Below are 18984 nucleotides of genomic sequence, written 5' to 3'. Positions count from 1 at the left end.
TTCTTTCTTTCTTTCTTTCTTTCTTTCTTTCTTTCTTTCTTTCTTTCACTTTTGTTTGTTTAATGTAACAGAGTTCCATAATATGTTTTCTTGCTTACAGAAAAGTGCTTTCCAAGACTTCTAGATAGAATTTCATTTTAAAAAATTTTAAATTAATTTTATTTAAATATTTATTTATTACAATTTATTTAGTTTGTGTCCCGCTGCAGCCCCCTCCCATATCTCCAACCAATCCCATCCACCCTCCCTCTTTTCTCCCATGCCCATTCCTAGTCCCCTGATAGGGGAGTGTTGTGCCAGATTCGCGAGACCCCAAAAGACCACCAGGAGATGAGTCCATTGCAAAACACATGAGGATCTTGTTATTACAAGCTAGCTTGGGCTCATAAACCCTCACTGCCATAGCAGTTGACAGCAAAGACCCTCATGCTCAGGTTAGGTGGCTGATTTAAAGAGTCTGGTCCCTCCCAGTGTGCCAAAGCAGGGGGATTCCTGCTTGGCAAACATCTATTGGTTGAAACATTAAGGGGATGTTGCATTTTGAATCGATTAGCTATAGGGTCAGGAACTCCACAAGGAGAACAACAGAGTCAAAATACCTGGGCCCAGGGGTTCCTACAGGGACTGATACTCCAACCAAAGTCATCCTATTTTTGTCTTTTTATTTCAGTTTTTATAATGATCATAAGATTTTTATAGAAAGATAACATCCTAAATTCAGAGAAGCTGAGGAGGTGTTCAGTGTTTGGTCTAATTTTCTTAATACCCTTAGTGGATATTATTGTTATCTGCTCCTTTGTCCTTTATACCTTTTAGATATAGGTATAAGACACTTTAAGGTTCAGATGCCAGACTTTTTATTTTAATGAATGGAAAACTTCAGTAATCTTGGTGTAATAATCAGTGTTGGTCTTTTGCTGCTCCAGAATTGATCACGATCTCTACTGAAGTTCTCTGAGCCCTGATAATCTCAAACGCCCTTTGTGCGTTTCACAGTATTATGTGTTACATTCTCCCAGAGCCTTCTACATTTGTACAGGGAGAATTTTGTCCAACTGGCAGAAAATTAGACAGAATTCATAAGCTTTGTTCCTTTATATGTATGACATTTTAACAGGATACTCAATTTATGAAGTTTTAATGAGATTCAAATGAAACAGTAAAGGTGCTGAATATTACCACAAATAAATCAAGAATTATTAATCCAAGTCTTTGTTTTCTTCATGGGCACCACAGAGAAATAATTTTATAACATATTTCTGTCTATCATGGGTTCTGGAATTAAGCATACCACTACCATATAAATAGAGGAACTGGTAAATGTGAAAGGGACAAGAAAACATTCTGACTTATTACTTTGCTATTCTAACTCTCTACAGTTTTTCCCTTATTCTCCTACAGGAACAAAAAGGTAACTGATTGCCCCAAACAAGAGGATATGACTTTATTATTTTATCTCTTGTTTCTACATGAGTTACTATACATCAAGGAGTTTATCCCAACATAATTTATTATCTTATATTATCTGTGGATCAGATTCAACAGGCTGTATTCTTCAGGTAATCTAATTCAAAACCATTCAGTCAGAATTCAATTCTAGCTGCATATTGAATTGAGGACCTTGTCTTATTGTTGGCTAATGTGAGAAATCTTTGCTCCTGTGCAACTATGCACCACCTGTCCTTTTCATATTGTTGTCTCAGAATTGAAACCCCATTACCCAGTTTGTCCTTTACTTTTTCTCATGACTTCCTCATTTGTGTTAATGGACTTTTGTGATCTCAGTACAAACAAATTGGTAATCGAGAATAATCTTCTTAGTTCAAATTCAGCTGATTAACAAGCTAAATTCCCTTAACAGATTTCATTCCTGACAGTTAACTGTCATATCAATAGAGATAAAGTTAGGCATGAGGGAGATAAGAAAACAGTCTGATTCATTTGAACACTGGTCTATACATTTCCCCTCTCATAATCCTCTAGGAACAGAAAGATGACTAATTATACCAAACAAAGGGTAGACAGTATCTTCCTAGGACTTGAAATGGTTTCGATAGGAAAGGGAAGAACTTTCATGATCATTTTTCCCTTTGTGCCACTTATCCTGGAAGGAAAAAGGAGATGAAAAATTCTCTAAATTTGGAATGTTAATTTAGTTGCTCAAGCTCTGTATTAGACAAATTTCTTGATGCCAGTTAGAAGGGACCAAAACTCTTGCCTAAACTTAAGTACTTCTGTTTATACTGATACTGTAGAGGAGGTAAATAAGATATGTATTTCATAGATGAATACACTCAAGCAATAGTAAAAACAGGATGAGAACCACAGCGTCCAAACCCCAGTGTTTTCATTTCTTTAGTAACAAGAATGAAGTTTTGGATAGTGTTGATTTTGTTTTTACCTTCATAACATTGAATAAATACAGAATACAGAATAAGCTCGTGTTATAGGAGGTAAGCAATACACACACACACACACACACACACACACACACACACATTTATTTATTATTTCCTTATTTATTGCTAGACTTGTCATCAACAAAGGGGCTTTTTGGAGGAAAATGAAAACTTTCATATGAGCTTGGTGACAAGTTTTTTTTTCTAAGTCTGAAACCAAATGTACAAACATCCTTATACCTTACTCATATAAATGCTATGCTAATTTAATATTAATCAGAAAAGCAACTGAGGCTAAAAATTTGAGCCTGACCAGTCACTCATCTAGGAATGGGCAGATGAAAGAAAATGCTTTGGTGTTTCTGACTTCAGTGGAACGTTTCATTTTATTTATTTTACTTTATGTTTTTTTAATTTATAATGTTGTTAATTGTACACAAATGAAATCTGCTTTCCTTCTGTACAACAAAAGATTTATTCAAAAAAGGAGATGAAAAATACAAGTAATTTGTTGTCAACCAGACATAGGCAGTCCTGCTCTTTACTGAAACATCAGCACTTAGCACTGGACATCGCGCTACCTACCCAACAAAAGGAATCTTACCAGAAACTACCTGGAAACCATCAATAGTACATCTTCCTGTTACTCTGTGGAAGATGACTACATAACCAAAAAGGGATTAAAGGCACTGCCACGTAGCATTGTTCTCTTACCTTTTATATAAAGTCTCTTTTTTCTTAAATAAAAGAATAAAAGCCTTCTTGGAATTTGCAGTTCAGTATGGAGATGAATTGTGGCCAGCTCTGTTCACTTGCTATTTCAGCATGAAACTTAGCAGCAGCTCACAGGAGACTTTCCAGAATCTCAGAAAGACTCAGCACTCAGGATGCAAGGAGGCATACATCAGTCAGCAGCTGGATGAGGGTCAAACATCTCCCTGGGCAGGTTGGCTCTGTACTGAAGAGGTACTGGCTGGCTTGCAGCCACAGTGGAAAAACAAGCAGAAGTGGTGTCTGTGGGTTGTTATTGTTGTTAGCGTGAAGTAACTAGGGACAGAAAATGTGATACAAAATTATAGAAAAATACTGGCATTTGCAGCTTGACATTAGATTGTTTTTTAAACTTGATTTTGTCTTCTCTCTCTTTTTCAAAGCCATGTTCTTTAAATAAGAAGCTTAAGGTATAAGATGGAGTGTTATACAGATAATTATAATAAAGAAATGCATGCAATTTTTATCAAACACTTTGAAATGAGTACAACTAAATATTATAAATTTTCTATGAGGTCAGGTGAAACTTAGACTCAGTAATATGATCTAACATGTAGATATAAATATAAATATATTTAAAATATAAATAATAACATGAAGGAATTAAATCCCTGTGTATGAGAATAAAATGTTTGGTTAAAGATATTTTTATTTATATAAATGTTTCACTCCCATACTTTTCATTTAACTTTCATCATTATTTACAAAATAATTATTTTATAAATTTATAATGTTATAATATTATAAATTTATAAAATAATATTAGCAGTTAATTTCCGTTGATACAGATAATACTTATGTCTAAATATAATCTTTATTTAAAAAATAATTTTATAATATAAAATCATGGCTTCCCCTCCCAAGCACCCCCCAGATCCTCCCCATCTCCCTATGCACCCAACTCCATGCCCTTTCTTTCTCACTTTCTTTAGAAAACAAACAGGTATAGAAAATATTAACAAAATTGAACAAACCAAAGTTAAAAAGAAATGAAAAGACTCAGAAACATACCCATAAACACACAAAATATGAAATGGTAATGTACAAGCCAAGGGTTAGTTAAGACAAACAGAACAAATTAGAAAAATAAATTCTGCAAAAATACTGTGTATTTTGCTTCGTTTTGAACATCTTGTGCTGGGCATGGGATCTCCTCTTAAGTGGGGTTGAACTACCCAGTGAGACTACATCTATAAAATTACTTTTATCTTATCAAGAGTATGATAATTGGCGATAGCTTTGTGGTTAGGGATGAGAGTCTGTGTCCACTTTCCCCTTTCAGTGCTGGGACCTTTTCTGATTTGAACATTCACAAAAGAAATGCCTTATGCTGTATATTAAGAAGATTGAACACACTGGCATTATTTTATCTATTAGTAATTTTAGAGACATGAACAATTTTTCTATAACCGAACAATCTTCCTTCTTCCTAGCTGCTGTGTTTATTTATTTCACTTGTGGTCTTTGGTTAGTTATAATTCAGCATTATTATTCCAAAAGTACCATAAAGTAATTAAATAACATAATATTTATATCATATCATTGATATGCTGATAAATAAACAAGTAGATTTATGTGTGAGACCCTTGGGAATAATAATATATCCATGCTTAATTCTGGTAGATATTTACAATTTTGTTCTAAGACTTACTATGCTTATATCATGTCTCTCATGCATGGTTAAACAAAAAATTTTATAAATGAAACAATCAAAGAATTGATGTAGCAGTGAAATGGATATGTTTATTTCAGGAGAAAAGGCAAATGCATAAAACATTAATATTCTATAGACCTTTTTTCTTTGCAAATTTTCTCAACATACATTTGCCTCTCTTTACTTTCCTTCTCTTTCACTTACCTCCCTCCAACCTTCTGTCGTTGCCTCCATCTTTTCTTTCTTTTTCCTCACTTTTTTTCCTTTTTTATTTGTACATTTTTCTTCTATGTACAGGAAAAAAAAACGGTTTGGTATTAAATGGAAATGTAACCATATGTCTAAAATCCTCCTAAATGTCTATATTAGACCCATATGTAATTAGCGCTAGATGATTGATTTTGAGTTTATCTTTGCATGTATAATATATATTAGAAAACTGAAACTATGTAGTATAAAATAGTCTTTTACTTATTTTCTATATGAATTTAATGGTCAAAGATCCAATTCACCACTTCAAATGACTTGTGAGTTACTTACAAAATTATTTCTTTGCATTTTGGTGACAAAAACAAATGAGATCTATAACAAGGTATTAAGATTGAGGAATGAGATATTAACTTTGATTGCAACAGAGGTGAGAGGCAAGTTAGGCCAAGGAGAAACACGGTAGTAAAGCATGAGCTGGTTCCTTATTGCTAGAGAGATGGCTCAAAGGATAAAGATACTTGGCAAACCAGCCTGATAGCCTGAATTCAGTCTCTAAAACCTGCATCCACATTGTGGAAGGAAGCAACCAACTTTCCCTGTTGTCTTCCAACACTCACACTTCAAGCCTCATGTATGTACTGGGTCTCATGCAAACACACACACACACACTCATTCACACAATTTAATGTAATAAAAATATTCTACAAGATGAGTTTTCAAAGATGTACACACTTAATAATTAAAAAGAAAACGTTTCAAAAAACAGAGAGAGAAACATTTTCCAGAGATTAATCTTAGATATGTTGGGAATGGAAGAATAAAGCATTCAGCATGACATGAGTGTTCAGGTTCAACAAAGTATATGTCACCTATCATGAAACTTGATGAAAAGAAAGTACATACAAGAGAAAAAAATAAGTTGGGTGTAGAGAAAGAAAAAAAAAGTGTTGTGAAGAGCGAAGGCTCTCCAGGCAGGGGGTGAGCAAAGATCCATCCAATAATGGGAAAAGTTCAGCAAATTAGGGAAGTTAGAAAGGAGGGGAAGTGAGAAAAGTGGTTCTTCTGTGTTGGCTTCAACAATAAAGCTGAAATCAGGGGCTGCCTGTCAGGTGGCTTAGCTTTTTTCTTTATCCACACTAATCCTTCTTCCTGCTGTGATCATTTTAGTACTTTAGTTCACACACAAAAGCATACATCCTGTCATTTCAAAACCTGGCGCTGCTTAGATTTGTATTGCTGTTTGTTCTTTATGTCATTTTTGGATATTTTTGCCCCAAAACAAATTCAATTCACTTACTTAGCCTTAAGAGGTTTTATTACAGTGATAAATACCATAATCTAATGAGTCACATTATTGAAATAAAATATGTTAGGATATGTATGAATATCATTTCAATTAACTGGTTATATTATATTTGATGTTTCATTTCAATTCAGTAAGTAATGTTTTCGTTGATTCAGTTCCAGGAAACTTCTAAGCAAGATAAATGCATTGCATCCTTGTCTTCCAGAGCTTGTGTTCCATAGCTTGTCTTCTAGGATTGAGAGCAAAAATGGGTTAATATAACTAATCTTGGATAACACAAAGCGCTGAATAAATGATTTTGAGTGATAAGAAAACTAGCTTTGTATGAGATTTTCTAGGTAGGATTCAGAGAAAAATATGCAATTTAACTAAGACAAACTGGTGAAAGTCATGAACCATGTGACAAAGATAATTTCAGACAGAGGGAAGAACAAAAGTTATATAAGCTACTTTATCAGAATATTTAGAATTCTCTGGAATGGTAAAGAATCCAAGTGATTGTAGTAAAACGAAGACAAATTCAGGTTGACACTGGGGAATGACAGGATCTACTTCATTAAGGGCCTTCCAGGTCATTTTTAAGCCTGCCATTTCTTCTGACTCAGATATGAAACTACTAAAATGAACAGAGAAGGAAAAGGACATTTCTATCATGAGAAGCATGGCTCTCATTGAAACAAGAAACATTACAAACACTATTAGAAAGTTCAACAGATCTGTATGTAACTTCAGCAGCAATGGAGGCTGCAAAACATAAATAGATTCTGGTAGATAGTGTTGGTAGACATAAAAATCATATAGGAAGGTCAAACATGAATAGAAACTGCAAAGTTTTCGACCTACACAACAGAATGAAAAGCTTCACCTTAAATTCAGAAGATGCCCAACTCTTCTATCAGATAAGGTTTGGAAAAGGTATTAGAACTTCATCCTTAGCATAAGTCTTTGCATCATATTAGCACTACATGTGGATCTAGCAAATAGACTAATTCATTAGTCTAGAGATTTAATGAGGATTCCATCTACTGTTACTTAAATATCTGTGGTGGTTTACATGAGAATGGTCCCCATAGGCTCATTCATTTGAACTGTTTGAAATGGGTAAAAGAATTTGATGTTGTCTTGTTGGAGGAGCTGCGTGGTCACTGCAGGTGGGATTTGAGGTTTCAAAAGCTTACTACTTTGAGAAAGACCCAATTTCTCTGTCTTTCTTTCTCTCTCTATTGCTCTCTCTCTCCATGCTGCCTACAGATGAGGATGTAGCTAGAAATTAGTTCTCTAACATCAGGTCTGCACACATACATGCTGCCAACTCCCTATCATGGTCGCCGACTTACCATCTTAAACTTTAAGCAAGTCCCTATTTTATTAAGAGTTGCCATTGGTCATGGTATCTCTTCACAGCAATAGAAATGCCTCACTAACACAGTGTCTCAAACTGTGTCTTTTAATGTGATATGCAATTGAGAAATGTAATAATGGCCTCTCCACCCATGATGAAGTCAACACATAAACATGCACTGAATCACATTGCATAGTTATGATTTAGTCAATAGCAAACTGAATATGGAAAAAGGATTTGAGGGGATAGTATCACCTAGTGGCCTCATGTCAATCTTGTATTAGGCTAGGTCCACTCAAACAGGCACAAAATCATTAAAAGGCAATTTTGAGGAACTTATTTCCTATATTGTGACATGACTGCATGACTACTCTATCTTTAATATGTTAGCAAACTATCAAGAGAACAATTCCAAGCTTTTTGTGATAGGTCAACATTCTAATATCTTTATTGCTAGAAAGGAGATATTTATAGCTAGCATTGACTATTAATTTTTATTGTCAACTTGCTACGATCTGCAATTAACAAAGAATTGGTAATGCCATTTCCAGGAAAGACTAAGTGAGGAGATGCTCTCACAGAGTGAGTATGATCTTCTACTGGGCTACTCATAGATGAACAGTTCTTTGTAAATGATCAATCTTGTTGGCTTTCCTTCCTTACTTTCTTGCTGTGGAACCCATCTATCTTTTTGTTCCTATTGTTGCTGTGGTCTTCCTTCACTGAAATCAGCATCTAGCCTTTTCAACCTTCTAACATAAGGACAGGTACTCTCCAACAATCTTCTAGTGCTAGTAAGACATTGAGACAACTGAGGTATCCTGATCTGTAGACTGAAAATCATTCTGGCTATCACTGTCCATACAGATTACTGTTGTTAGACTACCTAGGTATCATCATTTTAAACATTTCCATTAAATTTCCATTTATAATATGTGGGTTAGTGTATATATCTCTTCCACCTAGAAAGTCCTACTATAACTGGTGGATGTAAAATAGAAAAGATACATCTTAAAGCCAGAATCATTTCAATCAAGAAATATAATGGAGTAAACAGAGGTTCTCAAAAAGTTAGAGAAAATTTTGAGGGATTTTAAAATGAAAATAATTTTGTATGCTACTTAGAAGACTTAGCAGTTAAAGGTACATGAGTTCGATCCCAAGATCCAACACAGTGGAAATGGAGATTGGACTCACATGTGTTAATTCTCTCTGAAATTCATTTGAACTGTGTCATTCACCTCTATACATAGAAAAAAATAGTTACTTAATCAATCATTCAATCAACCAATCAATCAGTCCATAAGAGGAGTTGTACTTTCATTGACCTACATGGTTTCCCTACATTTTTTTCACTTTCCATTATGCCATTTCTCTACCTGCAAATACTCCTTTCATAAACAGAGCCCTCCACTTTATCTTTTCCCTGGCATTATAAACAAACAGATACCAAATAGGCCTCCTTAATGAACATCTGTCAGCTCTGTCCATGCTCTTTATAGTCAAATGACTGTCTCCTCCATTGCACCCAGGTGAATTGCCCTGAACTCCCATGATTAAAAGGCTTTAAGCCTCGGTCCCGTTCTGCTTTAGCCTTCTTTTTCCCATCACTGCATTCCCTGACATTAATGTATGAAAATCCTCACACACTGCACTGATCTGTTTCAGACTCATTAATTACATGTTACCCAAGGTCTTCCAGAAAATAGCAGTACCACTACAGCCTGGAGACAGGAAAATATCCTTTCTCACCCAAACAGTGTGTTTTTATATCGGTTCTGTTTTTTTTTTTTTAATAGCTATTTAGTCATTAGATTTTCTGTATCACCCAGTGTTGGACTGATTGAGGCATTGTCATGTCTCATTGTCTTATCATTTGAAGTTACTAAAGTTATTAGACTTTGGTCTTTGTCATATAAATGCTCAAAATTTATAAAAAAAATAATTAGTTTATGTAAAATTAAAAGTGGATAATCATGATCATTTGTCAAGTAGTATGTTGGATTCAGTTGGGGTTTTGTGCCTTTATCTTCTATAGCATTGATGAATCAGTCCTCTTTCTCTTTCTCTTCTCCCTTCACTTTCATGTCTCTCATGTTCATTTACTTTCATTGGAAAGTGTAGACAATGGTTAATGTCAGGACACCAGATAAATACAAATGACAAGCACACTCCCTCAATCAATACCTACTTTTGAGTCATGCGTACCGTTTGTTAATAATAGTATAAGTGTTCATTGTAGTGAAAAAAATCATAGTAAGTATCAACTATCACTATATTTTACATATTGGCAAATTGAGCGAGCCTTGGGTGGATTAAGAAAATTCTTTAGCTCACAATAAGGAAAATTGAAGTTGAACCCAATTGTATTGAATATAACTCCAAGTCCCTCTGCTGTAAGAGCATCATGATCAGCTGCAAAGGTAGCACAGTTCTCATTCCTTGCTCCGTTGTTGTGCAGCTTCCCGGGGTCTGGCGTGGAGCACTTTTGCAGCACTGCTCACTCCAGGACTGTTAATATCTTCCAACCACCCATGTGAAGGCATTCCTAGCTGTGTGCTACTCCGAAGGCAGACTGCATGGAAAAATCCATGTGACTTTTGTGAAACTTTCTGAAATGCTGACTTTTGGAAAACCTAATAGAATATGCAAAATTAGCTATTGCAGGAATTATGAGCAAATACGGTTTTTCAAAAAAAAAAAAGCTTTAAAAGCTTAACCTTCTTTTCCCAATATTCTTGAAGTATGAAGGTGAAATTTAATTTTTCTGAGACTTAAATATACTTCTATGATTTGTAAAAAATGCTTTTCTTTTTTTTAATTTCCCCCTTTTATTAAAAATAGATTTTTATCTCACATAATATATTCTGATTTTCCTCTCCACTTCTCCCATTTCTTCCCCACCTTAACCTTCCTAACTGATTCCATTCTATCTTTTTAAAATTTATTTATTTTGTTATTAATTAGAGTTTATTCACTTTGCATCCCAGCTGATCCCCTCCCAATCTCACACTCCTTCCCTCATCTCCTCTCATGCCCCTCCCCAAGTCCACTGTTTGATCACCTCCTCCTGAGGTAAGAGCAGCCTTACCAGGCCACAGAGGAAGACAATCAGCCAGTTCTGATTAAAAAAAAAAAAAATGCTTTTCATTCACTTCACCCCTCTTGCCAGGACACCATGAAAGAGGAAATACAGAGTCTTGATGAGACTGCAGGGGCTGGGGAGATTTTGTGAGGGGTGGGGAGAGGCTCTCCTCTTTTCTGAGGGGCATGGAAGTAGGATAGGAGGATGAGGGAGGGATGGACAGGAGAGGTCAAGAGGAGAGGAAGGAGGGGCTACTATTGAGATGTAAGTGAATAACTAACTAGCTAAATAAATAAAATATTTCTGAAAAAAAAAAGAAATAGAAAAAAATCCAAACAAATTATGAACTTTTAATATTCTACAGTGTGTCATGGGGATGACAACTCCAAAAAAAATGTTCTAGTGCATTTAACAGTATGCCACACTGTGTTTGTCCAAAAGATGTCATAATCTTCTACATATGTAACAGTTTTCAAATTTCAAATAAAGGGTAATGTAAGAAATTTCAGTCATAACATGGCATATGTTGTTCTGATATTTTTAATTTTTAAACCTTCAATAGAATAAAGACAAATGTTAAATTAATATCGAATAAAAGTAAGATATTTTCAAGTCTAAACTTTCAGCCAATTATTATGTTGTTTCTACTAATAACTTGACATAATATGAACTTGGTATACTGCTGATATAGTTATACCATCAAGAGTATAAATAACAAGTCAGTGGCAACCCATTAAAGCTCATTAACTGCTCTCACCGAAGTTAACAGATTGTATAACATAATTAATGATAGAGGAAATAATAATAGCAGTCCCCACTTATTCTTTTATTTTATTTTTAAATCTTGAAAATAATGTCCATCCTCTTAAACAGTATAAACATAAGGAGCTGAAACATGACATGCCATTTAAAGAAATGCCTCTTTTATTTTACAGCCTTTTAAAACCAGTTCTTTTTTAATTAATTTTTTATTTATTACAATTTATTAATTTTTTAAATTAAATTTTTATTTTTTATATTAACCACAGGTTATTCACTTTGTATCCCAGCTGTAGCCTGCTTCCTCATTCCCTCCTATTCCAACCCTCCTTCCCTCATCTCTTCCCTGCCCCTCTCTAAGTCCACTGAAGGGGAGGTCCTCCTCCCCTTCCCAACTGTAGCCCCATTCCTTGTCTTAATCATTACAAAATAATGGGATTCATGGTAACATTTTCATATGTATTATTTTACCTTGCTTATACTTGTCCACTCTGTTAAATTTCTCTCCCTGCTCTAGATCTGCTGTGCATCTCCTCCCCAAACAAATCAGCCCTTTATTTTGTTTCCCCTTACATTGTCCTTCCTTAACACATACAGTAGTAACACTTTATATTGAAGAAGCAATGTCAAAACATTTATATTAACACGACAATTATCAAGTAAAATGACAAACTAATATATATTAAGTATATCTTCTTTCATGTGATTTACTGAATAACTGACTAAGAAGCTGCATTTTGAAATTTGTAAAGAAAGATGGTCCAGGGGCTGAGGAAATGACTTGTTTGTGAAATATTTCAGATGAGTTGCTGAATTTGATCTTCCCAAGTTCACATAAAAAGCTTGTCACTTTGCTGTCTGCCTGTAATCTCAGCACTGGAAAAATAGAGACATGGGGATGTCTAGAGCTTCCTGGTCATTCAGTCTAGTCATAGAACCTCAAGTACAAAGAGACCTGGCCTCATAAATTGACTTCTGACTTCCATTCTCATACACACCCACAAATACATACACACACACAGAAAACTGAGGGCTGGTAAACAACTCAGAAGGTAAAGTGCCCTCTGTGCAGGTAAAGAGACATGGTTTCAGCCATCTAGCACTGGTGTAAAGTGGCTTGTATGGTGGCATGTGCCTGTAAACCTTGTTCATGGAGAAGAAGGCAGGGAGATCCTAGGGGCTCACTGGTCAGCCATGATAGCTAAGGGAAGAACTCGCATTTCCGTGAGATAACTTGTCTTAGAAGATAAGGTGAAGATTAATAAATCATGGTACTTGATATTGAACTCTGATCACCAGCTGACATAAACAAGAAACTGCAACAACTTACATGCATGCATAGGCACACATGTAAAGCATAAGGCAACATAATCTTATTTTTTTTGAAACTTTTCAATTTTAATTTCATGTATTGTATTTTTTTAAAAAAACAGAAATTACCTGACTGATACAAATGAAGACATCTCCAAAGTACATGCACATATATAATATGTCTAAACTTACTTTTGTCTAAAAATAAGTTTAGATTTTTCTATAATATTTGAACATGAATAAAAGATACAGACTTTCTTTGACATGAAAAAAGCAAAACCATTAAGACTGTATCCAAGAGCATTCTCTGAAAGTTTGCCAAACTGTACAATATACAGAGTTATAACAGAATCCATTAAAAGATGTTCATATTCCATGTAACCAGTAAAGCATCAGTGTCGAAACAATATGATGGATGCATAGCATTTTAAAAATACTTCAAATTGGCAAAGATTATGAACACAGCAATGATTATCAATTCTTGATAAGAATTAAAGGCAGACTGTGGGGTCCAGGAAACAGAAAACGGAACAGGAAAGTCCACAACACAGGCTGGTGGCGCTACAGGGTGCTTCGCCTTCAGCTTGACAGTGATTAGGTGCTTTCTACCAGAAGCATCGTCTGCTTTCAACTTGATGGTACTGAAGGATGCATCCACACACACAAGTTTATCCCAACCAACAGCTCCTATCTCATTAAGAAGGTCTGTGCAGAAACTGTGGGAAGGTGGCTGTACACACAACTCTTGTCTGTTCTTTAAAGCACCTTCCAAAATCATCTTCAACTCCATCATAAAGCTCATTAGATCAGGAGAGTGCTTCATTCTCTGTTGGACTATTTGATGGTAATCATTAAGTATATTTTTCAGTTGCCGGCTACACAGTGATCTTGCCTTCTTCAGTTGCCGATCCTTAGGCAGCACTATTCTGAGGTGGAAGTCACTTCCCTGAGCCGAGATGAACCCCTCATACACGGTCTTCTCCCGGTTCTGAGGAAGAAGCAGCGGGAAGTGGCGCAACAGGTTGGCTTCCGCGTCGGCCATGGCGCGCGGGCAACATAATCTTATTTTTGTCTATAATTTCACTGAAGTAATTTCAGAAGAGTTTTTCATATATTTTTTGGACTTAAACATGATAAAAGAGAATGCATTTGACTAACAAGAATGTATTCTGCCAACATTCGCTGCCTTATTAATTCTAGCTCCAGCAGAATTTGTCCTCTGCAGCAACATACAATGAGCAAAAGCCTTATAAGTTCATAGAAAAAAAAAAAAAACACATTTAAGCAAAGACTGACAATTATGTGTTTATTAATGCCAGTATTTTTGCAAGCTTGAGTTAAAGCATGCCTATTTTCACCTCCATATCGGTACACAGTAAAAACATATGTGTTTTGATATGACAGATGTTTAGAAATTTTTCTATTTCTGGTCTAAAGAAATGGCTCAGTAGTTATGAGGACTTGTTGCTCCTGCAGAGATGGTGGGTTCAGTTGCCAGAACCCATGTCAATTAGGTCAGAACCGGTTGTGACTGCAACTTGATGGGATCTGATGGCCTCTGTGGACAGTTGTCCAGCGGTACACACAAACTCTTATAGGCACACTCACACACGTGAAGAAAAGTGAATATTAAAGCACATTCTTTCTAATTCAAATGTTCATATTTACATTAAATGGTTTGTCCTCCCAATGTTAGTCCTAAACTTTTAAAACTATGTTATATGATTTTGAACTGCACTTTCAAAATATAGGAATTTATTTGATAAATACAATGATTTTTAGAAATATGTGTTACATGCTCAGATTACAAATATGTTTTCAAAGAAAAAATAATCTAGCCACATCTAAAATTTCTGCCCATTAACTATTTCCCAGAATAGATTTTTTAAATTTTTTTTTAACTTTTAAAAAATTTTTTTATTAATTACACTTTATTCATTTTGTATCCCCCCATAAGCCCCTCCCTCCTCCCCTCCCGATCCCACCCTCCCTTCCATTTCTGCATGCATGCCACTCCCCAATTCCACTGATAGGGGAGATTCTCCTCTCCTTTCTGATCTTAGTCTATCAGTTCTCATCAAAAGTGGCTGCATTGTCCTCTTCTGTGGCCTGGTAGGGCTGCTCCCCCCTCAGGGGGAGGTGATCAAAGAGCAGGCCAATCAGATTATGTCAGAGGCAGTCCCTCTTCCCATTACTATGTAACCCACTTGGACACTGACCTGCCATGAATAGATTTTTAAAATAAGATGATGTACCACTGAAGGTTACACTACCAAAATAGTCATCAGCGGCAGTACTGATTATTCAAAATTGCCTTGGAGTTGTTATTGTTAAATATTCCTGGGCACATGATGGCAGTTTAGAGGAGATAACTAAACACAAGCTTTTGAATCTAAATATTATATGAGAAAGTCTTGGCTGTCTCTTGCTCTGGTTAGCAGTTTCTCTCTAAGTTACATAGACTGATCACTTTAAGTAATCTTGATCCTCTCCTTCATAAAAGAAATAGAACAGAAGCAAAGAAGCTCATTGTTAGATTACGTGACTTATTAACATAAAATAAAAATTTCTCTTATTATTTTATAAACAGCTGAGAATCAACTAAGCACCGTTTCCTTTAATTTCTTTCCCCGGAGAGAGTTTTGTAGAGAAGGGTACCTACAGCCAATAGAGCTGATGTGTGCCAGGCAGTCTGGTTACAGAAAGGCAGTTTCAGGAGTTTCTCTTTTATTTCTCTCTTCTACCTTTCAGCCATCAGTCCCCATCAGTATCAGCTGTCTGCAATGGTGAGTTGTGTTGTTTTTGCTTTATAATTTTCTATTAGGCCAAAGCATAATCAGAAAGAGCAGCCAGATACTCTATGTCCCTGAAGATAAAAAATTCCATATAAGCACATTTTTCCCAGGACTGTCAACCAGCAACTAAAAACACACTCTATGATTCTCTTTTCATCTGTTAGCTGTACATTAGCACCAGTTCTAATATTTTCACATCCTACAATTCATCCTGCAATTTCTATTACCATGCTTTGAAGCAAAAGTGCCTCTAAATACATTGTGTTATAAGAATGATTTTTCATGAAATTTCTTTCCCTCTTTCTTTCTTTCTTTCTTTCTTTCTTTCTTTCTTTCTTTCTTTCTTTCTTTCTTTCTTTCTTTCTTTCTCCTTCCTTCTCCCTTTTTTCTTATTTATTTTTTTTTCATCTATTTATTATTTTACATCCGGATTATATCCCCCACCTTCCTCTCCTCCTGTTCCCACCCTCTGTCCTTTATCTCCCATTTCCCCTCCCCTAATCCTTAGAAAAGGGGAGCCTCCCAACCAACCCAGCACATTGAGTCTCATCAGCACTGAGTGCATCCTCTTCCCCTGTGGCCTGGTAAGGCAGCCCCACCAGGGAAACTGATCAAAAAGCCAGCAACAAAGTCCATTTCAGAGAAAATACCCTCTCCCCTTACTAGGACACCCACATGAAGCTCAAGCTAACCACCTGCTACATCTGTGTAGGGGGTCTAGGTCTAGTCATTGCATGGTCTTTGGTTGGTGCTTCAGCCTTCACAAGTCTCCTTGGACCATGGTTAATTGGTTCTCTTTGTTGTCCTGTGGAGCTTCTGTCACACCCAGGTCCTTTTATCCTTCCCCCTACTTTTTCCCAAGTGTAAGCTTTTCCCGGTATTTGGTTGTGAGTCTCAGCAACTGTTTTTATCTGCTGCTGAGTGGAGACTCTCAGAGTACAACTTTGCTAGGCTCCTGTCTGTAAGCATAGCAGAATATCCTTAATAGAGTCAAGGATTGTCTCTCTCCCATGGGGTGGATCTCAGGTTGGGCTAGGCATTCGTTGGACATTCCTTCAATCTCTGTTGTATTCATCCCTGTATATATTATAGGCGGGGTAAATTTTGTGTCACAGTTTCTGTGGATGGGTTGGTGTTCCCCTTCACCTACTAGGAGTCCTGTCTGGTTAGAGGGTGGCCTCTTCAGCTTCCATGACACCTGCTACTAGGAGTCTCAGCTAAAGTCACCTCATATCCTTCCTGAAGCCTACCCTGTTGTAGTTCTCCAGCCTGTCACAGCGATGCCTTTGCCTATGGTTTCTCTTCTCTCTTTGGGCCCTCTGTCCTCCCGCCCCCCACTCTCCCCAGTTCTGATCTACACCCTCATTTTTTTACATGCTGCCTCTCCTACCTTGTTCCCTTTGTTCAACCACTTCTGCTGCCTAATCTATGTCCCCTTCTGAGTGATATGTACACATTCTCCCTTGCCTCCTCCTTTAATTTACTTACTATCTTTGGGTCTACGAATTGTAGAATTGTAGTATGGCTATCCTGTATTATATGGCTCAAATCCACGTATAAGTGGGTTTTCTGGGTCTGGGTTACCTCACTCAGGATGGTTTTTCCTAGTTCCATACATTTGTTTGCAAATTTCATGATCTCCTTGCTTTTAATAGCTAAGTAGTATTCCATTGTGTAAATGTGCCACAGTGTCTTTATCATTCTTTGGTTGATAGTCACCTAGGTTTTTTCCAGTTTCTGGCTGTTATGAATAAAGCTACTATGAACAAAGTTGTACAAGTGTCCTTGAATGGTGGAACATCTTTTGGCTATATGCCCAGAAGAAGTATAGCTGGATCTTGAGGTAGTACTATTTTCAATTTTCTGAGAAAATGCCATATTGATTTTTAAAGTGGTTGTGCAAGTTTGCACTCCCATCAGCAATGGGGCACCATTCCCCTTTCTCTAAATCTTTGCCAGCAGAAAATGTTTGCTTCTTTGTAGTAGGTAGATGATACTAAATTACAAACTGTGAACTGTAAATCACTATGGATTATTCAAGTGGACCCAACATATAATCATAATAGTCATGGTGAAGGGAAGGAGAATTCATGATGATGAGAAGGAAGTTACAGGTTATTGTATGAATGTCAAGACATTGTCATGAGTAAAGAATTTATTAAGATCATGTCCAAAAAGTCGAGGGAACTTATTGTTCCTTTAGAACCTACAGAGGAAGTCAAGTCTCTGTCTCTAATTAGCTCAGTGAAACTTCATATTTTCTTTCTTTCTGTAATGTTAGAGATTCCATCTGTGGCTTCACAAAGTAGGCAATTTCTTTACCATTGAGCTATAACCCAAGCTCAATAAGATTGGGCTGGACTACTGACTTTCAAGATTAAAGAGAAAAAATATGTTTTTTTAAATAACTATATCTGTGATAAATTAATAAGGCAGAGAAGAAGTTATCACAAGCTCCTGTTTTCCTTTTCACAGCTAGAAATATCTAAATTCTAGAAATGGCTATTAATTTAAAAAGTATTTATATTTATAATAAAATATTTATCCATTTTAAATGGGCAGAAAATGGGCAACACCAGAAATAACATTGCCATTTATCCTCGTTTGTATGTACAATACCAACAATATGTTTCATTTTTGAGATAATCTAATTTCATTATTCACCCTTCTCTTTCCTCCCTTAAAGCATCCAGTGTATGCTCCTCTTCCCTTTTTATTAAACTCATGACTTCTCTTTATTTGTTGCTATATATGTACACATAAACACATACTTCATATTGTCTTTTTGTTGTTACTGAATTTTACAGATTATTATATGTGGGTTATTTTAATTAACCTCACGAAAAGTTGAAATTTCTAGGAAGTACAACAAAATCTATGCATTAATGATCATAAATCAATCAGTAAATTTTTCTAGTTAGTTTTCTCATACCATGAGGAATTCTGACATTGGTTATAGTAATTACATACATCTATGCCAGACTTTTAATTCCTATTAATGATTTTTATTAGAAGAAAAGTAACATACACTCTTTTGTTGGTGTTGATTTCACTAATGCAGTGTTCAATGTCATTCAAATTTTCTATGATGAATTATTTAATTATTTTAAAATTGTGTATTGACTTGTGTTGAGCAAATCCTGAGATTTGTACTCAATAGATTTCAAATACATATTTATTATACTATCTTCGGTGGACCTTGTCAGGGAAACATCACCATGACCACAGAGCAGGAAGGAGCCGGTCACATTGTCTTTCCAATCAGGAAAAAGAAAATTATATTCAGCTCCCTTTCTCCTTTATTTCATCCAGGGCCTCAGCCCACAGAAAGATGTTGTATACACATATAGTG

Source organism: Psammomys obesus, unplaced genomic scaffold (assembly GCF_907164565.1).
Source record: "Psammomys obesus unplaced genomic scaffold, mPsaObe1.curated_primary_1811, whole genome shotgun sequence".
NCBI lineage: Eukaryota > Metazoa > Chordata > Mammalia > Rodentia > Muridae > Psammomys > Psammomys obesus.
Note: the sequence above shows the minus strand (reverse complement) of the source record.